We start from the raw sequence: 27,576 nt of genomic DNA, 5'->3' as shown, positions 1-27,576 counted from the left end.
TTTTATAAACTTTGCATATGTTAAAATGATTTAGTATGCTTATTCGTTAATGTTAGGAGAGGTTATTGGCAGAAAATTGTTTCTTCCTTACTGGGTAATCATTGTTACTCACCATTTCCTTATCTATTTTTTTAGTTTCAGAGCCGAAGCATGGCGAGATAGGTGTAGAAAATGAGTGAGAATCATCTGGTGGGTCAAATAGACAACTAGAGTCCGTCACTTGATGAGTATTGGGACTATACCCCTAATGGTGTCAGAGTTGTCTAGGTGTATTATGGGTTTTTTTATCGAGCTTTAGGACTTTTTTTAGAGTGAGGAAATAGTTGTATAATTCTGTATTTTGTTATCTTTCCGCACTCTGATCTATCGTACGTTATTAGATATATATAGGCTTCTGCTGTTATTATATTTTTGTATGTATATATGCAGGATTGTATGTAGGTTATCAGGTGCAGGTTGAACGCCTTGGAATGTTAATATAATCAACAGAGACCATGCAGAAATTTCGAGGCGCCACCTTTTACCTCAAGATCTGACATGGAACTTTGTGTTAGCGTTTGGCAGGGTGCCACATTTACTCTCCATTTTGTTTCACAAAAACACAAAAACAAGTTTGAACTATAGCTTATATTAACTTCAATTCATGATAACTTGGTAACATCCCCCCTTTCTCTTGGGTTCGATCCTTTATTTTCCCACAAACTAAGAAGAGTATAAAATATAATTTCTCATGAGATGACAATGACAACATCAGAATTTTGGCGTCGTTGTTGGGGAAAGGTGTAGTTGTTCTAAGTTGATTGAAGTTAATTTATTCATTTTCTTTTTATTTAATTTCTATTTTTATTTTTTTGTTGATAAAAAAAATTAGAAAATAAAAAATATGTGTTCATTGCAATCAAGGAAACAAGGTAAGCTCTATATGAAAATTTCAAGCACAAATCCCTAGGTTCAATGTGATGCAGTGCATTGTTCATTACGCCACATTGATTCTGGAAAGTCGAGTATTCAATTTTTGACACTATTCTTATTTCTACTTTTAAATTGTAGTGGTAGGTTCAGTTTTTATTTTTTCTTTTATATTTTGTTCAGTTTTGATACTCTATTTCTTTTGTAGGTTGGAGAAGTTTTCGACAAGAAGATCAAGTTCAATTCATTAAACCCAAGATTAATTCCATCTTGCTGAGTTTTTATTTATTTTATTTAGGTTCTTTTATATTTTAGATCCATTTGTATTAGGAACGTTGTAAAACTTTCATTAGTTTATTAATTATCCAAGAAGGCTTGGATTATAAGAGACTAGGGAATGATGGCGATTCGACAATATTGTCACGGTTCCTTAGGTTTGTATACAAAATTTGAAGTTGATGGCCTAAGTCAACTTAACCCATTTTCACCCCATCTAGTACGAGAGGTAAATTCGAAACACCCATGCCTCTCATTGCTAGTGGGTTACTACTTGCCTTTGTTTGTTATTTTCCACTTTGCACACACTTGGATTAGTTAATTAGATTTAGTAAACAACACCCCTCTTCTAGGGATAACACCATAAGATAAGGATTAGAGGTCATTACCAATTCCTTGCTCTAATTAGCATAATCAATTCAATAGTCATCAAATCAAACTAATTAAAATCAACTAGATTTCACCATAGGCCCACGAGCTCAATAAGAAAAATCCACTTCAAATTGTGCTGATTGATCATAATTTGGCATCTAGTAAGATCTTGCCCTTTTAAGGGGATAGACTCAGTCTATTCGAGAATAGAAGGTGATTTAAGAGTGTCCCTACTTATGCATTATGCATCGCCTCTAATTTGGAGATTCGAATGATTTGAATTTGAATTCATAGAACTGAGTTGACAGATTAGTTGGGCAATTTCTAACTAGATAGGAGCTATCTAGAGTTAGACAACCTATCTAAGTCCACTCCTTTCTTTTGTGATTGTTTGAAATACTTTGTGAATTGCATGCTTGGTAGACAATCTAGGAGTAAAACATTAGAACCATTTGATGTAGAGATTGAGTCTATCATAAGTAGAATCTGTAAAATACCATTATTAAACATGATGGGTGATCGAAAGTGAACTCTTAATGGGCTCTTCGCTCATATTGCTACTACCTCACCTACGTTTATTGTATTCCCATGAAACAATGCACCTCCATTTGAAATTAGGACAGCCGTTATAAATATGCTCCCTAAGTTTCACGATTTAGAACGTGAACAACCGTACACCCACCTCAATCAATTTTTTACCATATGTCAAACCTTTAGAAAATAGAATTTAGATGAGGAGTATGTTGAGCTCATGTTATTTTCATTATGCTTAGAAGATCACGCAACTGCGTGGTTAAACTCCCTAACTCCCAATTTCATAAATTCATAAGTTCTATCTAAGAAATTCATAGCCAAATTTTATCTAATGCCCAAAATCGAGAGAATGAAAGATGCAATTAGGAATTTTAGAAGGTGTCCAGATTAAGAATTATCCCAAATTTGGGAAAGATTCAATAATTTGTTAGTCAAATGCCTACACTATGGCATTGAGAAAACACAGTTGGTGCAATACTTTTATCGATGATTAACAATGAATCAACGTACCTTAATTGAGTATTTGCATAAAGGTCAATTCATGAACCAAACTCCTAACCAAGTGGACGACTTTCTAGTTGAGCTAGCCCAAATACTCAAAATTGGAGTGCTAATAATGAACAGTTTTATAAAGAAGATCCCGTTAAGAAGTTAGGAATGTATGAAATGAAGGTAAATCCTGATCTCAAAAATGTTATACCCAATCTAGTGAGTAGCATGTACAATCTTGAAATCGCCTCGACCCGTTTTCCACCAAATTGGTGGATAAGGGTTTGATTAGTAAATTGGGGACTTTTAAGGAATAAGGAGTCGCCACCTAGTTTAGGTCTAGGAATCATAAATGACTCCGAAATGGATCGAGTCGGTCCACGAATCAGAGAAATGGGTAAGGGGTCAGATTACGGGTTTCGAAAGGTGTTAGGCACCGAACCCGCCCGATCGAGATGATCGGTCTCTACTACGATCCAAACTATCCTACGGTCAACGGGTAGAGACTAAAGTCAAGATTATGGTCCAATCATCATCACCATCATCACCAAATTATATCAAGTGTGATAAACGAATCTCAAGACCAATATTCCCCAAATATCATATAATTTCTCGAATTTCGCATAAAGATGGAAATATTTGAAAAAGCCTTAATTCCGGTCTATGCTTCAAAGTCCACATGGCAACATTTCAATTACAAATCCAAATATGTGAAGACTTTCCAAATCGGCCAAAATAGGAATTTGTGAAAACTTTCTAAAATGGAAAATTGGGAATATGAAACTTCTAATTTGGGAATTAAATGAAATTTCTAAATTAAAAATTAGAAATTTCCTAAATTGGGAGATTAAAATTAGAAATTGGAAAAAAGGGTTTTCCAAATTGGAGAATTATCAAAATTGGACTTCCCAAATTAGTAATTTACACATATCAATTTTTCAAAAATAGAAAATCATGATTTTATGAAAATCACCAAATCAATGAAAAATCCATAAATCCCCAAAATTAGCAAGTTGTGAATTTTCAAGAACCCATTTTCGTCACGTGAACATAAATCGGCGAGTCGACTCATTGACGACATTTTGAAAAGTAAAATAACTTTTCACACCCCAATATCCACCAAAATCAGTGAGTCAACTCATATGTCCATTTCATCAAAAAATCTGATTTTGAAATTCCTATGTACACCAAAAATCAATGAATTAGCTTACGTATCAATTTTATCAAAAATCGATTTCAGTTTTCTATGCACACATACAAATCAGTGAGTTAACTCAATGTCTATTTGGTTAATAAGTCAATTTTGAAATTCCAATGTACGTAGAAATCAGTGAGTTAACTTGAGTGGTAACTTTGTCAAAAAATCAATTTTAAACTTCATATGTGCGCAAAAATCAGTGAGTTGACTCACGTGTACATTTTAAAAGAAATCGATTTTAATGCTCTTTATGCACATACCAATCAGCGAGTTGACTCACATATTAATTTTATTAAAAAACCAATTTTGAAATTCCGATGTATACCCAAATCAGTGAGTTAACTCGATGCTCATTTCATAAAAAAAAAAAGATTTTAAACCTCTAATGTGCACGAAAATTAGTGACTTGATTCACATGCATATTATTTGAAAAAAATCGATTTTAAAATCCCATGCGCACAAAAGATCAGCGAGTCGGCTCACGTGCATATTATTCAAAAATCGATATTAAACTTCTATGCACACCAATAAAAAAAAGCGAGTCGATTTAATAATAAATAAAAAAATATGAAATTGAGAATAAATAGAAAACTTACCTTCAATCGAATAGCGTTGGATGCTCGGATCCTTCAAAAGCCTCGAAATATCGTGAGACGCCAAGGAATCCAAGAAGAGGTTGAAAAATCAGTGTTTTTATTCCCTTCTTTTCGTCTGCTGTCCAGAAAAAAGAGAAGGTTCAGGAATGTAGGTGCAAGAGAGAGAGCTTAGAGTGGTATTTGTGGCTGCTAACAGAAGGTTGGAGATAAGAAAAGAATGTTGTAATGGTGCTATTGAAGAGGAGAGGACAGATAAGAGGGGTGGTGTTAATGGTGATGATGGCTGCGCGAGGTAGAGGCTGTGCGATTATGGATGATGGCTGAACGCGAGGTAGAGGCTATGATGGAGGGGGCGTCGGTATAGCAAGGTTGTTGGAGAGGGCTGTAATGGTGGAGCGTTGGAGCAACTGTTGTTGTGAGAGAGATGACGACGAGGTGGCTGCTATAAGTGCTATAATGGTGAAGGCGTTGGTGCAACAGGGACAATGGAGGGGATTGGGGTGTTAGAGATAGTAAAAAGATGGATCGTTGGAGGGGCTGTTATGGACGGTGAGGTTGCAGATTCAATGAAGAAGAAGATGGGACAGCAAGGGAGTTTGCAATGGACGATGAGGTTGCTGGTTTTAATGGAGAAGAAGATAGGAAAATAAGGGAGAAGAAGATGGGACAGCAAGGGAGAAGGAGATGGATAGCTGCAAGAGACTGAAGATGGTGACGAAGAGGGATGGTGACTGTGCCCGTTGGAGGAAGAGACGAAGAAGAAGACTGTGATAGAACAAAAGTTGGTCCTCTTCTTTACTTCTTCTTCTTTGTTTCTCTTTCCTTGATGTCCAAAACGTCAGGCTTCTCTTCTTTTCTTTTAAGAGAATGCCAGCCTTTTCTTTTAGTTTGTCTTCCCCCAAAAAAAAACTCCTCCTTTCTTTAGAGAACATGGCCTTTATATAAAGATAAGTTTCTATTCTTTATTTTTCAATTCTTTCTCTCTCTTTCCTTTTTTGATGCTTGTATTTAATTTATTTTATTTTATTTTATTTTTTTATTTTATTTGCTTCTTTCTTTAACCGAACCAATAGAAAGAATATCTCTCTTTTAAAGCTTAGAAAGAATGGGACCATGATCCCACGCTTCACAACACGTGGCCCATTGGTAGATTATTATCGTTTAAATTTCGATTTTTAATTTTGGTTGATGGTTTGGGTTACAATTTTTTATTTTGATTTGATTTTAATTTGATAGATTAATTGTGTTTCACTTTTCGATCTTGATTGGTTGATTAAATTAAGATTTTAATTCGGATTGGTTAATTGGAGCTTGATTTCAATATTATCGATTGCTTGGATTTTTATTTATGTTGATGGGTTGATTAAATTTTGGTTTAAAATTTTCAAATTAATTGTTTAAATTTGGAATCCGATTTTAATTATTTAATTTTAAATTAAATTTTAAGTTTTAATTGTTTAATTTTAATTTGATTTTAATTTTTATTATATTTTCCTAAGGATCTAGATCTCTAAGTTGGGTTTGGAGGTTGCGGGGCATTTTGGTCATTTTTCAATTTTTTCCTAAATTTCTCTAATTTCATCGATTTGGGTCTCGTTAGACTCGAAATCCTATTCTGAGTACAATGAAAGTACTTTCGAGACTTTCGGAGGTCCGAAATTCATAAGGGGTATTTTCATCATTTTTTCAATTTTTGTCCATTTGGGTGAATTTTGGCGTGAAGTTTCTTTCAATCGCAACGTGATTATTTCTAAGTCTCGAGATCATGTTTTCCTAGCATAACGAGGTCTCTAAGTTGTTCTAATGTATAGCGAGCCTAAGCGTACGTGCTTGCTAAGTTGAGTGTATGGTGTAGCGATCCTAAGCGTGCGTAATTCTATGTCGCGTGGCAAAGAGAAAGAATGGAATAAAATTAGAAGGCAGAAGGAATTGGAAGGAGACTTCTCATAAACTTTCGAGTTCTTTGCGCTCATCATTAGGAATCCACAGCAACCGGGTGATGGATCGCCAAGTCATTTTATGACCCGTTTTCCACCAAATTGTGGGTAGGGGTCCGATTGGTAAATTGGGGATTTTGAAAGGTAAGGAGTCGCCACCTAGTTTAGGTCTAGGAACCATAAATGACTCCGAAATGGATCGGGTCGGTCCACGGATCAGAAAATGGATAAGGGGTCAGATTACGGGTTTCGGAAGGTGTTAGGCACCTAACCCGCCCGATCAGGATGATCGGTCCCTACTACGGTTCAAACTATCCTACAGTCAACGGGTAAAGACTAAAGTCAAGATTATGGTCCAATCATCATCACTATCATCATCAAATTATATCGCATTTGCTAAACAAATCTCAAGGCTAATATTCCCCAAATATCATATAATTTCTCGAATTTCGCATAAAGATGGAAATATTTGAAAAAGCCTTAATTCCGGTCTATGCTTCAAAGTCCACGTGGCACCATTTCAATTACAAATCCAAATATGTGAAGATTTTCCAAATCGACTAAAATAGGAATTTGTGAAAACTTTCTAAAATAAAAAATTGGGAATATGAAACTTCTAATTTGGGAATTTATGAAATTTCTAAACTAAAAATTAGAAATTACCTAAATTGGGAGATTATAAAAGTATGAGAAGCTACCAAATTGGAAACTTAGAAAAATAATCTTCTCGAAATAGAAATTTACAAATATGAGAGTCCCAAATTAGAAATTTGCTAAAAGATTTTCCAAATTAGAGAATTATCATTATTGGGCTTCCCAAATTAGAAATTTGCAAACATTAATTTTCCAAAAATAGAAAATCATGATTTTAGAAAAATCACCAAATAATGAAAAACCTATAAATCCCCAAAATTAACAAATTGTGAATTTCCAAAAATCTATTTTTTTTCACGTGAATTCTTCGTATTTCGCATAATCCTATGTCCACAAGATCAATGAGTTAATTCAAATCCTTTTGTATAAACAAAATCCGGCTTTAAAACCCTCAATGCACACCCCAAATCAGTGAGTTAACTTGACTCGTTTTATTAAAAAAAATTGATTTTGAAATTCTAATGTACATAGAAATCAGTGAGTTAACTCACGTGGCAACTTTATTAAAAATCAATTTTGAAATTCCAATGCACATGCAAATCAGTGGGTCGACTCACATGACAACTTTATTGAACAAAATGATTTTTGAAATTTCCACACACATACAAATAAGTGAGTTGACTCACGTGACAACTTTATTAAAAGCTCAAAATTTCAAATTCCAATGTATATAGAAATCAGTGGGTTAACTCAATGTGGCAACTTTATTAAAAAAAATGATTTTTGAAACTCCCACACCTACAAATCAGTGAGTTGACTCACGTGGCAACTTTATTAAAAAAAAAAGATTTTAGAAAATCCCACACATATAAATCAGTGAGTTGACTCACATGCACATTATTCAAAAATCGATATTAAACTTCTATGCCCATCAATAAAAAAAAAACAGTGAGTCGATTTAATAATAAATAAAAAAACTATGAAATTAAGAATAAATAAAAAACTTACCTTCAATCGAATAACGTTGGATGCTTGGATCCCTTCAAAAGCCTTGAAATATCGTGAGATGCCAAAGAATTCAAGATGAGGTTGTGATGGACGATAGTTGGGACTGCTATGGGTTCTCCTTAGAATAATGTGCAATTCATTCGACCTTTGAATGCATGGTTGTACGAAGTTGATGGCCACAGATATTAATAGAAGATGGAGTGGAAGAAGACGTTGGGGTGTTGTGTAATGGTGTTGACAGAGGTAGTAAAAAGAGAAGGAAGTAATGATGGGAGAGTTTCTATGACTGGGTAAGAGTGGCAAGGATGAAGACGGTTGATAGGATAATTCTAGGAGAGTAGAGGCTGAGAGGGTGCTCTGTGAAAGGAGGAAGGATGAATGAATGGTGGCAACGTTGCTGCTGTAGGGACTGTAATGGTGAAGGTGTTAGTGCAGTAGAAACAATGGAGAGAACTTCTAATGGTTGGGTAGCAAGGACGTGAGGAAGAAGGGCTAAAACGAAGAGTAGAACGTAAGGTAGGGGGGTGGTTTTAATGGTGATGATGGCTGCTACCAATGGTGAAGAAAGATGATTGACAGAGGGTGATGAGGGCAGCGGTGGGCTGTCTTTTCTTCTTCTTCTTCCTCCCGGTTCCTTTCTTCTTCCTTTCTGATTGCTGTCCAAGAGGGCGTGAGTGAGAGAAGTGAGAGATAGGGGCTGTTGCAGAGGTTGAGTAGAAGGGAGATGGAGAGTTAGGAAGGGGAGGCGCTGAGATTGAGGATTTGGCTGGGCAGACCGTGAGTGCACTAGGGAGTGTTGCAGCAAAGGGAATTGGAGAGGAGATGTTGATGAAGGTCAGTCTTATTTTTTTTTTTTAATTGTTCCTTCTTCTTTTTATCTTCGTTTTCTCCTTTCTCTCTTGCTGTTCTATTGTCTCCTCCAAAAAAGAACATCAGCTTCTCCTTTTTTTCCCAAAAGAAAAGTCCCCCTCTCGAAAGGACGTATGGTTCCATTTATAGACCATTGTTCCTAATTTTTTATTCCTCTAATCTTTCTCTTTCATTCCTTTTTTATGTTTTCTTTTGCTTGCTTTTTTATTTGTTTCTTCTTTTTTTTTTTATTTGATTTGATTTGATTTTTTACTCTTTCTAACTTTGTTGACCGAACCTAGGAAGGTAGAGATTTTACTTCTAATCTTTTTTGGGCTTCATAGAGAAGGTGATCCCACGCATCGCATAGGTTTTTAGTTTAAGTTTATCGGTTGGATTGATTCGTTGGCTAGTTTGTTTTAATTTCAATTTGAACGTTGATTGGTTGATTTGGATTTTAATTTCAAGTTGATTGGTTGATTAGTCGATTTTATTTTTAGGTTGGTTGATCGCTTTTAATTTGCATGTTGATTGGTCAATTTGATTTAAATATTATCGATTGCTTGGATTCTTATTTATGTTGATGGGTTGATTAAATTTTAGTTTAAAGTTTTTAATTGTTTAAATTTGAATTAAATTTTAAGTTTTAATTTTTTTTTAATTTTGAATTAGATTTTAATTGTTTAATTTTAAGTTTTAATTTTTTTAATTTTGGATTAAATTTTAATTGTTTAATTTTAAATTAAATTTTAATTTTTAATTGTTTAATTTTAATTTGATTTTAATTCTTATTATATTTTCCTAAGGATCGAGATCTCTAAGTTGGGTTTGGAGGTCGAGGGGCATTTTGGTCATTTTTCAATTTTTTCATAAATTTCTCTGATTTCATCGGTTTGGGCCTTGTTAGACTCGAAATCCCATTCTGAGTACCATGAATGTACTTTCAAGACTTTTCGGAGGTCCGAAATTCATAAGGGGTATTTTCGTCCGTTTTTTTTTTTTTTGTCCATTTGGGTAAATTTTGGCGTGAAGTTTCTTTCAATTGTAACGTAATTATTTCTAAGTCTCGAGGTCAGGTTTTTCTAGCATAGCGAGGTCTCTAAGTTGTCCAAATGTGTAGCGAACCTAAGCGTACATGCTTGCTAAGTTTAGTGTATGATGTAGCGATCCTAAGCGTGCGTAATTCTATGTCGCGTGGCAAGGAGAAAGAAAGGCATAAAATTAGAAGAAAAAAAAAGGAATTAGAAGGATGCTTCTCTCAAGCTTTCGAGTTCTTTATGCTCATCATGAGGAATCCACAGCAACCGGGTGACGGATCACCAAGTTAGGCGGACGCAAAAATGGGGTGTCTACAAATCTTACAAATAAGCTAGATACTTTCAACATCTCAACATCCAACCCTCACTATGATTCTCGCTCAATTTGACAAGTTTCAGTCAAGCAAACTTCTTTATGTGTTTTGTGCGATTGCAATGACCATTTGATTGAATGCTATCCCAACTTTTCATATATTAATGTCAAATAAGCCAATGTTATTAATGGCTATAGTGCTTTTAGGAAACCCATTAAGAATTCTTATAACCAAATGTATCATCCAGATAATAAGTTCCATTTGAATTTTTCGTACAAACAAAACGAAGCTATTCAATCTAGTAGTCTGCTAGGTTACAATAGAAGCTATCTTAAAGAAGTTGGTCCTTCTATAAATCAAGTCATTGTTCCACAAATACCGCATCAATCACGACAATCTATTGAATGTAGAGTTATAATTCTAAATTTCATGTCCAATTACAATTCACCTAGTCAACAACAGTCATCTTTAGAATTTATGATGGTAGAGTTGATGAAGTAGTAATAATAGCTCATCCAAACTCAACAACATGATGAGTGTCTCGAAATACTGAATTATACGCACATTTCCTAGACATTTATCTTTATTTTTATCCCTATTTCTCCGTATTAAGGTAATAATCATGATAAGTCTCGAAACATCATGTTGCATGTTAATTAGGCTTAATTATACATAAATAAATTCATTTACTAGATAAATCTACTTAAGTGTATTTTTTTGTCTTAGCTTAACTTTCCTCCCCCTTTCTCTTGGGTTCGATCCCTTACTTGCACCACAAGTAAGGTAAAAGTAAGATTAGTATTAACTCCGGTGGGAAGAACAACTATAGTCCCATCACAACAGACTAATCAAAATCAAATTTAAGTTAATCAAATCATTACTCGATCCATAGCTAAGATGGAAGTTCAATTGGGTCAGTTAGTTCTTTCCCTTTGATGAAGAGAGAAAGGGCAATTCCTTAGTCAAATTATTCCCAACCTTAGAGGTCAACCTATGATTTCTAGCGGATCGAAAGGACAATATGTGGTAGAAATCCATTCAGGAAATCAATAAGATTTCATAAAAGCTATCCACACATTAAGGTTAGGAAAGAAGGTGGACAACAAGGTCTAACCTATTGACGAGGAAGATGATGTCCAAAAGAAGGACAAAGTTAAAGTAAAAGAAATCGTAGAATTTCCTAAGAAGAGAGAGAAAGATTTTGTGAAATTTCTCATAATTCTACCAATTCCTAAAGTTTCATTTTCCCATCGCTTTTGAGACAATAAGAAGAGTAAACAATTCGAGGATGTCCTCGAACTTTTCAAAAATATGCACATCAATATTCTATTCTTAGATGCTAGTAAGCAAATACTTTTTTATGCAAAATTTATGAAATATTTGACTACAGCTAGGAAAAAAAACACTATTTCCTCAGGAAGCCACCATAGTAGCCCAAGCTTCGGCTCTTATCCAACAAATAGTTGTACCAAAATTTAAAGATCTTGGATGTCTGACAATTTTCATTCACATTGGAGATCAAGTAGTTGAAAAATGTTTCTTAGACTTAGGGCTGAATGTCAATCTTTTACCTTATTCAATTTATAAACAACTAGGTTTGTGGGTTTTAAAACCTACCAACATCACGTGAAGTTTAGTCGATCGGTCCATCAAGGTTCCCAAAGGTATAATTGAAGATGTGATAGTGAAAGTAAATGATTTCTATTTTCCAATAGATTTTGTTGTCTTAGACACAGAGCTAGTGATCTATTCACATAGTCATGTTCCTATAATCTTAGGACGTCCATTTTTAGTAACTTCTAAAGTAGTCATTCATTGCAGAAACATGATTATGATTTTAGCATCTGGGGATAAGAAATTCAAATTGAACGTCTACTACAATTTCCAAGAAATTTATATAGATGACAATGTGGAGAAAATAAACATGTTAGATACGTTAGTCAATTAAATGTGTCAAAATTTAAGGTATTCTGATCTCTTAAAAGAATGTTTGAGCAATTTTTGTTAAGATTTTAACATAAAAGAGTCCATGAGCAAAGTTAATGCTTTGCTTAAATTTGTTCCTTATTTAGACTTTACGCACTAGCACATGAAAATAAAAAACCTTCCTGTTCGTACTTCAACTCTCATTCTTTCCTAAATCGAGCGTCCCACATTAGAACTAAAAGTGCTTTCAAAGACTTTGAGATACACATTTCTTGGCAAAAAATAAATTTTGCATGTGATAATTTCATCCCACCTTAGTATAGTCCAGGAGAATTTTTTTTTTAAAGTTTTTAAAAATTTTAAGAGAACATCAAGAAGCTATTGGTTGGACCATAGTTGGCATTAAGGGAATTAGTCCATTTGTGGTAATACACCATATTCGTCTAGAGGATTTCGCTAAGCTTTCTTTAGAACCTTAGAGGTGGCTAAATCCTATCATGAAAGATGTTGTCCAGAGTGAAGGCAGGAAATTATTAGATGTGTATAATATCTACCCTATTTCTGACAGTCATTAGGTAAATCTCATTCAGGTTGCTCCTAAAAAGTTTGGTATCACTATGGTAGTGAACCAAGACAACGAGTTAATTCCCACTCGAGTTTAAACCGGATGGATAGTGTGTATCGATTATAGGAATCTCAACTCAATGGCTCCCAAGGTTTTTTATCGCTACCTTTCATTGATCAAATGTTAGAGTGTCTACTGATTAGGAAAAAATAACTTTTATTTGTCCCTTCAAACTTTTTACGTATCGCCACATGCCCTTTGGTTATGGAATGCACCAGTTATTTTTCAATGATGTATGATGAATATATTTTCAGACATGATAGAAAAATATCTCGAAGTATTCATGGATGATTTTTCAGTATTCGAATCAAGTTTTTAGAAATATCTTCATTACTTGACTTTAGTCTTCGTGCATTGTAAAAAAGTCAACATAATATTTAATTGGGAAAATGCCATTTTATTATAACATCCGGAATTGTGCTAGGACACATTATATGTACAAAAGAGATTGAAGTAGATAAAACGAAGGTAGATTTAATTGAAAAGTTAGCATCTCCTAAGACTGTCAAAAAAATTAGGCCATTCTTAGGCCATACGGATTTCTACCGCAGATTCATTAAAGATTTTGGGAAGATCTCGAAGCCTTTATGTGAAATCTTAGGCAAGGATCTTCCTGTCAACTTCTCAGAGTCATATCTTTTGGCGTTTAAAAAGCTTAAGTCCGAGTTAACCTTCGTACCCATCATTCAACCTCTAAATTGGAATGTTCCATTTGAGGTTATGTATGACATTTTGAATTATGCGATAGGCGTAGTTTTGGGTCACTTAATCGATAAACATCCTTATGTTATCCAGTATGCTAGTAAAATCCCTAGTATTACTCATCTTAACTACTCTACAACAAAGAAGAAAATGCTAGTAGGGGTCTATGCCATTGATAAATTATGCCTCTACTTAATAGGATCGAAAGTCATAGTCTACACAGATCATATTGCTTTGAAATTCTTTCTATCGAAGAATGATGTTAAAGCAAGGTTAATCCATTGGATTAGGCTCTTACAAGAGTTTTATCTCGATATCTAATATAAAAAAGATGTAGAAAATGTCATAGTTAATCTATAATACCCTGAGTTTATTATTTGTATCTCAAGAAAAAATAAATAGTAGAATTTTGAGAAAATTTTGAAAGTGGAACTTAGGGTAAAACTTTAGGATTTTTCTGATCATTTTTAATAAAATCTGACCTCACTATTGGATCTAAAATGGTCGAAAAATTTATTTTAGCCTTTAAGCATGTTCAATTGTGAGTCTGAACGGAAAAATGATAAAATCCTCGATTTTTAAGTTAGACCAGATAAAAAAATGAATTTTGCTAAAGCAAGAATTTTTAAAATTCAGTTGCACCATTGGGTCTGAAATGAAAAGTTATAGAAAATAGAGTATTTACTTGTCATTTTTAGAGTTTTGAAAGTCAAATTATCGTAAAAAATAGAAATACCTTCGATTTTTGGGTCAGACTGGGGTGAAAAAGTTAATTTTTGTTAGAGAAAATTTTTAAAGTCTCATTTCACCATTAGATCCGCAACAAAAAATTATATAAAATGGAGTATTCAATCGTTACTTTCGTAGTCCGAAAAGTCGAGTTATCGTCAAATGAAACAACATCAAAAATATCGATTTCATCTTGTCAGTTTTTATAAAGAATTTTTAAATAAAATTACTATTCATTGTCCCTCAAATTCGTCAACCAACAGCAACCAACGAGTTTTAAAAAAACACATTGGTTTTTTCAACGTTTGTTATCTAATTTCGTAGTGAACGGGAATGCTGTCGATGCGTGACGAAGAATAAAAAATGTTTGTAGTGTCGAACTCTATAAATCCCACCCATTTCTTTTTTCCTTTTCTCTTCTCTTTCTTTATATTCATAGAAAATCAGTCGTATAAGATACGGGGGTTTCAACCCTTCAACCTCAGATTTCATCTTCATTGAGCCCAAATTGTCCTCCGGCATGAAGGAAAAAAACACGGTGTTATCAAAATCTTCGAAATCACTGGGCTCGATTTAAAAATTATCCATCTTCACATCAGATTTGCCTCAATTTTTACATTGGTCATCTCAATTTTTGTGCACATTCTTCAATTCTAACAACTAGAGATTGGTAGGGGTTTATGATTCTTATTAGTAATCGTAGATTTCGAAAAATGCATTTAGAATTTTTCTAAATCTTTCAATTTAATTTCAAATGTAGAATTTCTATTATTTATTTTAAATTCATGTGAAATATATGTGTTTAATGTGTTTATTTGTGTTTTGTAACAAATTATACGTGGGTAAGACATTTCACCAGATTATTTCTACTAGTTTGGTTCTATGCATTGCTTAGACCTCGTTTTGATCAAATTTTTATAAATTTTTAATTTAAATGATAAAAATGAATTTCAAAATTTGAAAAATAATTTAATATTCAATGAAATCATATTGAGTGGATGAATATCAAAAAATTAATGTTGTGTTTGAAAAATTGAAAAGTGCAAAAATTGTAAAAATGTGAATAGGGGATGAAACGGTGAAATGTCAGAATCACACCCGAGGGGTGATGTCTGCGTTTTACATTGTGATGTTATGTGTGGCTTAATGAACGAATATCCAGGATTAATTAATTTTCTATTATCACGAGGTGATTTGCATGTTTATTTATAATTATGCGTTGTGTACTATTATTTATTTTAAGCCGTTGAGGCACAATTAGATGATAGAAAATTGGATATCCATTATCAACTCTGTAATATTAATTTCTTATTATTTTTCAAAGATATATATATATATAGCTATTTGGTGAACTATTATAGAGTTTGTGAATACCTGAAGGGATAGTCTATCATATCATTTAAGTGATATACTATCTTAGGATGCATGATAGGGACAACCAATCTCATACCTGATATGGGACGTGTATGAGAGTTGAATCACAGTTAGAATCTAGGTTTATTCCTTTCTATTTTTACTAGTGAACTTGTAACGTAAATGTAGTCATATACAAATAGGGTTGTATATTTGGTAATCACATGCACGCTTGATTGGCATAAACGAAGATGATTAGTTAATGATCGTTAACAATCTAGAGTAGTCAAATTTTCTGACACATTGAAAAGATACCTATTGCTTACGGTCATGTCAAATGGTCAACCTGAGTCGGATAAATGGTCAACCAAGTGTTGTAAGTGCAACGATCGACCACAAAATTAAGAATTAAAAGCTAGTAAAGTATTATAATATCATGTCCCAACTAGGAGCGATCCAGTAGTGAATCTCAACTCTCTAATTCCATTATTCTACCATTGTGTATTATGCATTTGTTGCCTTATTTTGATATATGAAAATATATGCATGTTTTAATATTTTCGTTCTATAAATTCGATTTGTATAAGAAAGAAAATATTATAGTGAGTACTACTGATTGGTGTAATGTGAGTTTTAAAATATTTAGTTGTTCGTCTCTAGTTATATGTACCAGTTAATTGTAGTTTATTCTGTAAAATTTTGTATTTGTTAAAATGATTTAGTATGCTTATTTGTTCATGTTCGAAGAGGTTATTGGCAAGAAATTGTTTGTTTCTTTACTAGGTAACCATTATTACTCACCTTTTCCTTCCCATTTTTTTAACTCCAAAACTTGTAGTTGGTGAGACAATCGTAGAATCAACTAACAAGGATTATCTGGTGGGTCAGATAGATGACCAGTGTCCGTTACCTGGTGAGCATTGAGGCTACACCCACTAGTAGTCAATTTTGTACAGGTTGTATATAGATTTTGGATTAAACGTCAGGACTTTTGTTAAATAGAGGACTTTTACAAGAATCCTGTATATTATTTACTTCTTCCGCACTCTAATATATCTTACATTATTAGATACATATAGGATTCCGTTATTATTCTATTTTGTATATATACAAGATATTATATATATTCTTTATCAGGTAAAACATGTTGAGTGCCTTGGAATGCTAATATAAACAGATGAAACCATGCCGAAATTTTAAGGCACCACCCAGTGCCTTGATATCTAGCATTGGATTTTGTGTTAGTGTTTTTGGAGGAGTCACATGATCACCTATCTAGGATTGTTATTGTGTCATGTGAAGAATCTTTACCCATTTCTAAATCTTTTTTGGATGAGCAATTTATGTAAATTTTCAATTTTAATATTTCGTGGTATGCTGACATTGTCAACTACCTAGTTATAGGTTAATTGCTAGTCTCAATGACTAAGTAAGAGAAGCTCCATCTTCTTTGAAAACCCAAATGGTATTTCTGGGAAGAACCATACTTATGCAAGTACTGTCCCGGTCAGATTATTAGATGTTGTGTTCTTATCTCTGAGCAAGCAAATATCTTAGAGTTTTGTCATAATCATGCCTACGGAGAGCACTTCAGTGGTAATAAAAACCGTTACAAAAATCCTGCAGTGAGGTTTCTTCTGGCCAACTATTTTTCGAGATGCCCACTAGTTTAGCAAATCTTGTAGTCAATGTTAGAAACTAGGAAAAATTTTCAAGAGAAATGAAATTGTCTCAGAATCCTATTCTTATTATAGAAAATTTTGATATTTAGGGCATAGATTTTATGGGACCCTTTCCTATCTCCTAGGGTTTCCAATATACCTCGTTACAAATGATTACGTATCCAAATGGGTAGAAGTTGTGGTGTGCAAAAAGAATGATTACAAGGTGGTGATCAACATTGTAAAGTAGACCATCTTTGTAAGATTTGATACTGTACGAGCTATCATAAGTGATGGTGGCTCGTATTTTTGTAATAAAATATTTACTTCATTTATGAGAAAATACCTCAAAACTCATAAAATTTTAACACCTTACCATCCATAAACATGTGGATAGGTAGAGATTTTTAACAGGAAAACCAAGACAATTCTAAAGAAAATAGTCAATCCTTCACGGAATGATTGGTCTTTGACATTAAATGACGCATTATGGGCTTATTGAACTACTTTCAAAGTACCAATATTGATGTTTCCCTACCGGTTAGGTTTTTGCAAGACTCGTCATCTCCTTGTAGAACTTGAGCATCGAGCATATTAGGCGATTAAGCGCCTCAACTTTGATCTAGATAAAACTGGTGAATATTGTAAGTTACAACTTGATGAATTAAAAGAGATTAGAAATGACTCTTATGATTGTGCTAAACGCTACAAAGAATGTACAAAATTGTTTCATGATAAGCACATTCTTCGACAAAATTTCAAACCTGATCAAAGAGTTTTGTTATATAATAATAGACTCTATTTTTTTCTAGGGAAAATCAAATCTCGTTGGAATTGTCCTTATATCATCCAAATAATTTACCACAATGGTGCTATTGAAGTCTTTAATCTTAAGGACGGGTCCACTTTCAAAGTGAATAGCCAGCATCTTAAACCATATCTCGAATGTGTATCCCCAAAGGAGGTTATTCTCCTTGATATGCCAATTTATCAAGATTAATAGAGTTTTTGTCTGGCTGAAAATGTTAAACTTAGTGCTTCTAGGAGACAACCCAATCTTTTTCTTTTTTTGTTTTATTTTTTAGTTTGGATGAGTATTATAGTTTTTTACTTTAGTTAGGTCTAGAACTTGGCCATTTCCCTCATCGGGAATAGTTATTAGTTCGAAACCAAAGTGTAGGTTCTAAAAGAAAAATCATAATTGGTCTCATATGTTTAGGATTGCACAAAGCTTAGTAGAAAGGAAAGATCTACCTGTCGATAGATTTCCTCCTTGCCCTCTTCAAATAGTCACCAACGAGTTGGGATGGCATATCTGATACACCCAAGCTTTACGTGCTGAAAAGTGATGAGTTGATCCCTTATCATGTCAAGCAATACTCTCAGCTACTTTTCCATCCAAAATTATAGGAACTAGTATTTTTTCGTAGTCTTTTATTTTTCTTTCCTTAGACTCTTTCTTATAATTAATTAGTGTTTAGAATTGTTTTCTTAACAAAATAAGGATTTTCTTTTGTCTCAAGGGTATTTTGGTAATTTCTTATATATCCTAAAATCAAATAACAAGCCTAATCCCTTACTCATTTTCTCTATTTTTCATTTTCAAATTCTTCCAAGTCAACAACCTTCAAAGATTTAATTTACAGATTTCTTTTTCAGTTGTGTTTGTGCAAATCTGAAGTGTTCAATGCAGTCTACATCCCATTACGATCGGATCGTAGTCACTGTGCTTTCAGATTCGTTATCTTCACTGAGTCACAGTCAATCTTCACTGCGTCTCAGTTATTTTATCACTAATCACCTTTAGATTTTAGACAATCGATTATTTTTTCCTCTTGATTGTAGTAGTACCTATGGCTTCTTCCAAAAGAACTATTTTTAAAGAGTCTATATTCAATCTCTACTTTCAAGGCAATAATGGATCATGGTTTCACAAAGCCATCACTGAACAAGGGTGGAACAATTTGCTCTACACTAGTTCCAACTTGCCAGACATGTCATCCATTTGAATTCTTTGTCACACGATTGGGTCTTGAGTCACAATGCATCAGCAAGAGAAGTAGAGGATTATTATCGAAAAACTTTTGAGCTGGTCAGTATCTTTGTTGGTGATGGTGGCATCTAATATTTTGGGGATGCAAAATAACACTTTATTTTTTGCAAAGTACATATACATCATGCATGTGATCTAGACCAAGATTCAATTGTTTGCGTGTCCCATCTCATCTTAAAAACTCTGATTGATGCCTGCGTCAAGCCGAAGAAGGGTTGTTCACTTGTCTTCCTACACTTAGTTTATCAAATTCTTGGAAGACGAATGGGAGTGCTAGCACCCCAAGGTAAGATGACCCAATTTTCGATATTCAAAGGTGCATTATCTTTTTCAGAATATGCCCCGGGTGTATGGAAACCGATACCAGAGCACTTTGAGGAGCATGGAAGCCCTCATAGTTATGAATGCCGATGAAAAGAATTTGATGAAGTTGGAGCTAGCGAAGCTAGATCGCCTAGTCTAGATTTTGAGAACACATCCTTCTTTGATGATGTCAAGCAACATCCCCTGTAGAAGGCATTAGAAACAATTTCAAAGGGATAGGTAAGCTGTATAAAAGACAAAAGACTTTAGAGCGACGACTCAATGCAGCCGAACAACGCAAGAGAATTTGAGAATTTGAGACAACCACTACTAGAGGTAGATCTCGTAGGGATTCGATATTTGAGTAGATGTTTTATTTAGTTTTTATACTACTAGGTTTATTAAGTTTTGTTAAGTAGTTGTTCATCTGAATGCTATATTATCCATGTTTTATTCCAAAAATAGTTTTTGGTTACAGTATTTTTTAGAAATTATTTTCTATTTCATAATTATTTTCTCTTGTGCTAGTTTACACAGTGTAGGTTGAAAATGCTGGTGTGTATTTTTCCAACATACCCTAGGAATCAATTACCTAATCTATGATCATAATATCTTTCGTGCTGCTTCTGACATCATACAACATGATCACGATTAATAAGGTAGATACAATCGACGCTGTGATAGTGGTTAGTGATGTGTTGTCTCATTTTAGGAGACATTGTGTTAATATCATAAGACTGTAGGATCATTTTTTAGGTGTTATCCAATCCACTTCACTTCCTTTTGTCAATTTTAGTTTTGCATTTGTATATGCATGCTAAAATATTGAGTACAACATTATGTTTAGGATTGGGGGTGTAGGGTCAGATTACCACTCATTTTTTTATTTTATTTTCTTTTTAGAAATCATAAAAATTTAAAAATTTGCAAAATATATTTGGGCAACTTTGTTGTATTTTGTTCAAGATCTTAGTTTCTATCTTTAAGCACTTAGTTAAAATTACTAAATCAATCTTTGGTTGAAAGCTTCGATCTGGAATTTCCATTCGTGTTTCTTTTAGACAAAAGTTAAAACAAAGTTATCTTTTGTTTATAGTTACTTCTAATAAGATTATCAAAAGTTTAGGTTGAATTGAGTTAGATTGTTACCTTCTTTCTATCTAGAGTATAAGGAAAAACCGAGTTTGATGAACTTTGGCTTCTTTATTCATTTGGTTGGCTGATTAGAAGAAAAATAAAATTGGGTTGAATATGTCTTGATTAGCAACCATTGAACTAGACTGGATACCTTGAAATAGGTTTCCTACTTTTCTTCAAAGAGTAGAAAAAGAAAAAGCAAAAGAGCAAGAAAAGAAAAAAAATCACTCAAAAAAAAAGAAAGATTCACAAGAATCAAAAATAGAAAATTTTAGAGTTTCACTAGGGTGAAAACCATCAAGAATAAAAATGTGAGTACATTGGAATATCATAGATAAAGCCCCTTAGAGGTATTAAAGTGAATATCCACACTTGTCACTATCATAGACAAGATGTTAAATCTAGACTTCAACCCTAAGTTGATCTAAGTATCCCAAATTAGTTAGAAGATTGAAACTCATTCTAAGAAATCAAATCTCTAAAGTTTCTAAGTTAGAATCACTATATCTTAAAGTTCAAGCTAATTTTAAGTTTTGTCATAGAGAAATAAGAATTGAGACTCCATACCAAGTATTACTTACAAATGATTGACAAATCTTAAAAAGAGATTGTGCTTTTAGATATAAGTTTTGATTTTGACCATTATTACTTCAAAAGTTATTTCAAATTTTGTGGGTATATTCTTTACAAATCATCACGAGTCAAAACTCATCCACTAGGGGTAACCTAGTGGTTTAAGGGCTTGCTGCATTCATTAAATACATCCAAGATGCCTGTAAAAGTGGCAAATTAATGTTCTAAGGGACTAAAAAAAGGTAAGCTTGGGGGTGTGATCAGTGTCTCAAAACACTAAATTATGCACACTATTCCCATGCATTTATCTCGATTTCGGTCTTTATTTCATAGCTTTAGATGAATAATTGTGTTAAGCCTTAATTTATCACATTTCATGTTATATCATGTTAAGTAGGCTTAATTGCAAAAACTAATTGTAAATATCGAAAAATTAATCGTGTGTATTCACTGTATAGGTCATTGATCTACTCATCCAGATGGAAATCACATTACTTAAGTAAGAGTGCAATGCAATCAGGATGTCAGATCAAGCATGTAGTGAAAAATGAAGTCTTAATGCTTCGAGAGTACTATGATGTAGTACCGTCTCAATGTGGTGCAGTCCTTCTCGATTGGCTCACCCTAAATTTTCTCCATGTTAATTCAGCAACTTCTGTAATTTCTCAAGGAGATAATGTATATTGATTATCATGAATACAAGTGTTGTTTCTCTTTATTTCTCTTGTATCCTTGTCATGACCATAGGTTAGACTCCCCCCATTAGTGAGAGGAAGAAATCTAAGAGCAAGCTTTAATTCTATATTATTTATTTATCCTTTTATGCTCTTTATAGAATTTATTAGATTCACTTCAAGTCTTTATCCAATTCTAATGGATCAAAGCTTTAGTTGAATATTTACACCTTATATTATTAACTTATATGTTCAAAGCTTAGATGAGATCAAGATATACCATGCTTAAATTAGATATTTGGTGGTAAGGACTTCACACATTAGTGAATGAAAGAGTCTTAATTACAGTGTTTTCTCAAAAGCTTCATGTTATATCTTCCAACTCAAGCAGCTCAAACCAAGCCCTTGTGGTTGACTGCAAAGAAGGATAAACTCTAATACAGTTTCATGTGCTAATCCTAGGTTACTCATATCACTAATGGATGTTTTATCTTTTGCTATTTAGTATAATTTCCTCTTCTATTGCTTTAAGTTCCAACAATATTTACTCTCTATTTTGTTTCACAAAAATAGGTTTGAACTATAACTTAGATTAACTTCAATTTATGCTAACTTGGTAACATCCCCTTTTTCTCTTGGGGTAAATAAAGAGAGTATAAAATATAATTTTTGATGAGATGACAATGATGACGTCAATGACCGATCTTCTTTCACTCATCAAGCTTTTAATGCCAACAGGCCAGATGATACTTGGAGTTCTAAAACACCTTCTCTAGCCATACATACGCCATTCTCGATGAAAGATATTACTTGCTTGAGGGCTGTATAGGCTGGTTCCACTGCTACCTCTTCCTTCACACACATAGGTACTCTTGCCATGGCTCATCATATTTCAACATTTCACTCCAACTCCTAGATACTTGATTCAGGAGCTTCACATAACATGACAAGTATGTTGTCTTTCTTTCAATCATATAGCCATGTTCAAGATAGAAAAAAGTATGCTTAGCTAATGGTTCTTTGTTATCAATAACCGGTAAATGAACCATCACAGTCTCTTACAACTTTTTTTTGTCCAATGTTTTACATGTTCTTAATCTCACAACTAATCTTATGTCTGTTAGTAATATTGCAAAAAAACTAAATTGTAGTGTTACCTTTTTTTCTTCTCATCGTGTCTGTCACGCCCCGAAATCCCAACACGAATCCCTATGATTCATCAGTCAGAATCTCGAGGTGTGAGGTAATCAATCACAAAATCTAACAGAACATTCATAAATAATAATACTTATGAAAAGAAAATACACGCAGCGGAATAAACATTTAACTAACATCTATACGAGAGTCTAGAGTAAACAGAAGAAATCGACAAACACTGATATAAGTCAAGATCTTTAATCTCATAATTCATCAGGTTACAAAAATTTCTAAACTACCATGTTTCTTATCTACAACCAAAAACCGCTAAGATCCTCTACTAGTCCTCAAAGACATGGCGGCGGCAAGACATCAATCTGATCCTCCTCGAGGACCTCCTCAAAAGACTCCTCAAAGAACGGTTTTTCAAAAGTTGTATAATCTGAAAGGGGAAGGATAGGGTGAGTAACATGGGAATGTTACTCAGCAGGATGAACGCCGTTCTAACAACGAGTCATACTTGCACGAGTAATCAGTTGAACAATTAAATAATGCAAGTTTTCATAATGTAACATACGATAAATGTCTAAGCATACTCAGGAAACAGTTATAATAACTTTCAATCTATCATTTTCAATCATTTAAAGTAACATATGCATCTTTTAAATGAAAACACCTATCAATCATTACAAAATAAGAAAAAGATACATAATAAGAACACGGCGGTGTAATCGATAAGAGAGCAGAGGAACACGCCGATATAACCGCCTCGGCTATGGCAATACGATATTCCAAACTTAACCTCCGATGTGGAATCCCATCGTTATAATCTGATTTTGTGGCCGGTCTAGCATACCACGGTTGGATGACCATTTATCCGGCTCAGACTGGCCGTTGACCAAGAACCCAATACTGAGTTCAACTAACGGTGAGGTCGACCGTTTGACGACTACAGACTAATAGTGATCACTAACTAGCCCAGGAGACCCCTCGCGTCGAAGCCTATCAAGAGGCAATGCATGTGAACCCCGCCTATCTCTACACTATACAGAGACCGCCTTTACACACAACGTTCCCCAGGAAATAAGTAGGAGAAATTCCCGGATTTCATAAGCTGTAATATGCTCTAAGGTATCCCATACTACCGAAGAGCATATGACATCTAGTGTTATCCTAGATTGACTCGCCGCTTCCGGACACACAGCAACGCGTCACTCTTTATGGGTTTTCTACAAACCTTTACTGGTAAACAAAATAATTTATTTTGTATATAATATATCATTTCTTTTTAATCGAAAATACAAACAAAGTCTGGTAGTGCCTTCCAGTGACAGTTATCTGTCATTTCCATCCATCAACCATCTCATCCCTCTATCTATCTATCACGTTTTACGTGGCATGGCCACTACGTAGAACTGGAGGCACTGTCCCATCAATCAGTCGAGAACATACGTTCTCTCTATCCATCCATCAATTAAATCGATTAATCTATCATCTAATTTCCTACATATCTATTAAAGTAATTTTACTTTTAAAGTAATTCGAAATCCATAAAGCATCAACCAATTCCATTCGATGGTTTTGGTTGAGTCGAGAGACTCGAAAACAAAGATAAAACCATAAGACATAAAAGCTGAAATCTGTGAAAATTTAACTAAGTGTTGAAAAATGATTTTTCAAAGTCGAACTTGAAAACGAATTATTTATTTATTAAAGAACTTAAAGTAATACTTAATTGTAGTAATACTTAATTGTTTTTAATGAAATAAATGTAGGAAATGGGTATACATACTATATGGAAGCAACACAAAACAAATTAGAACCAAACTCAACATTCGGATACTTTTCCGAATTGCTGATTTTTCGTTATTTTTCATTGAAACTCAACCAAAATCGATTCAAATATTATACTAACTATAAAATGCTTATGTTACATCAAATGAACTAAAACCAATCATAAATAAGCATGCAAACATGATTTAAATTGTTCAAATATGTATAAACTTAATGAAACAATCGATTTATCAACAATCATATGGATTTTCTATGAAATTATCGCATAACTAGAAGGTAGAAGGGAAGGCAACCTACTTCAAGCTATTTTCAACGGTTGAATGGACTTTAAAATCGCCTCCGGCCAATCTCCAAAATTTTCTTCCGGCGAAAATCGGATTTCTTTGCGTCCACGCGTAACCCTCGGCGAGAGGAACAACTTTCCTTCTTGCGCCTAAGCTCGGATCGTTCTCGTTTAGTGTAGATCTGAGTTTCAAATATTGAAGGAAAAGGGTTGAGATTTGTTTGGAGAGGAGAATAAGAAAAATCTGATTTTTCTAATAGAATTTAGATATTTATATCACTTAAGTTGGGACATACTTGTCATTTTGGGAATTGTTTTTCCCGAATGCCGAATTGGACAAACTTATACTCTATTTTGGGTGATTTTTCGACACGAATCTAATGGTATGATCGGTTTCCTCAAATTACGTCTCTAAGGTGTCGTTTACCTATTGGAAAAATATCTAATGCGAAACTCGAGGATTTGATAACTTTTTCAATCGACTTCAGATTTAGGCGTGCTTACAGGCTAAAGTATGTTTTTCGATCCTTCTAATTCTATTGGTGAAGTTTATTTTCCTCAAATATTAAAATTTAAGAATCTATACTTTTAAATCAATGCACGGATATAAAATTCTTTCCTTGAGATACATTTTAAGATTTCAAGTCATTACATCCTCCTTCCCTTAATAAGAATTTCGTCCTCGAAATTAAACATACCTCAATCGAAGAATAATTCTGGAAATTGAGCACGCATCTCCGTTTCTTTCTCCCAAGTCGCTTCCTCGACATTGTGATGTCTCCAAAGCACCTTAACTAACGGAATAACTCGTGACCTCAACATTTTCTCTTTACGGTAAAGAATCTGTATTGGCCCCTCTTCATACGATATGTCTTCCTCTAGATTCAAGGACTGCCAGTCAATAACGTGGGATGGGTCCGGTTCATACTTTCTCAACATCGATATATGAAATACGTTATGAACCCTTTCTAACTGAGCAGGTAAAGCCAACTTGTATGCAACCGTGCCAACTCTGTCTATGATCTCAAACGGTCCTACATACCTCGGCTTTAGTTTACCCTTAATCCCAAACCTACTGATTCCTCTTCTAGGAGAAACCTTCAAGAATACAAAATCACCGATCACGAACTCTAATGGTCGTCGACGATGATCTGCATAACTTTTCTGCCTGCTCTGTGCTACCCGCAACCTTTCTCGAACTGTCTTAATCTTCTCAGTAGTCTCCAAGACGATGTCGGGGCCCAACAGAATACTATCTCCGACTTCTGCCCAACAATTTGGCGATCTGCATGGTCTGCCATATAACGCTTCAAATGGTGCCATGCCTATACTAGATTGGTAACTATTGTTATAGGCAAATTCAGCTATTGCCAAGTGATTCTTCCAGTTACCTCCAAAATCTAGTACACAAGCCCTCAACATGTCTTCCAATATCTGGATAACACGTTCTGACTGCCCATCAGTCTGTGGGTGGAATGCTGTACTCATCTTCAGCTTCGTACCAAATGCAACTTGAAAACTCTGCCAGAATTGAGATGTAAAACGTGGATCCCTATCAGATACAATAGAAACTGGGACTCCATGTAACTTCACAATCTCTGAGACATAAATCCTGCTCAGCTTATCCACAGTGTAAGTCATCTTGATAGGTAGAAAATGAGCAGACTTAGTAAGTCTATCTACAACCACCCATACAGCATCAATCCCATCACTAGCCTTCGGCAACCCACTAACAAAATCCATAGTTACGTGCTCCCATTTCCATTCCGGAATAGGAAGTGGTTGCAATAACCCTGCAGGTCTCCTATGCTCAGCCTTTACTTGCTGACATATCATACAACGACTCACATACTGGGCAATGTGCTTTTTCATTCCTGGCCACCAAAAATTTCTTTTCATGTCCTGATACATCTTGGTACTCCCTGGATGAATAGAAAAATGCGACTTATGGGCTTCATCCATTATGTCATTTCTCAATAAAACGTCACGAGGAACCCAAAGTCTACTCTTGAACCGTATACTACCATCATCATGAATTCTCCAACTCTGCTCACCAAAGTCCTCTGCTTTCTCTTGGTACCCTTCCAATTCCGTATCAATCTTCTGCGCTTCAATAACCCTTTCAACAATCTGGGGTTGTACTCTCATGTGAGCTACATAGGATTTCTGCTCATCTGTTTCTGAGGGAATGTTGAATGCATAATCGGTTGCAGTTTCTAGCATTTTCCATTCCTCAATCTTTATGTGAGCAAACACCCCATCTTTCTTACGACTTAAAGCGTCTGCTACTACATTGGCCTTACCAAGATGGTAATGCAATGTAAAGTCGTAGTCTTTCAGGTATTCCATCCATCGCCTCTGCCTCATATTCAATTCCTTCTGCGAGAATAAATACTTGAGACTCTTGTGATCTGAATACACTTCGAAGGTCTCCCCATACAAATAGTGTCTCCAAACCTTGTGTGCGTGCACTATAGCCGCCAACTCTAAATCATGGGTCGGATAGTTCTTCT

The sequence above is a fragment of the Akebia trifoliata genome, chromosome 7 (genome assembly GCF_017979445.1).
Source record: "Akebia trifoliata isolate Shusen 1 chromosome 7, ASM1797944v1, whole genome shotgun sequence".
In the NCBI taxonomy this organism is placed as follows: Eukaryota; Viridiplantae; Streptophyta; class Magnoliopsida; order Ranunculales; family Lardizabalaceae; genus Akebia; species Akebia trifoliata.
This window is presented reverse-complemented; position numbering follows the sequence as displayed.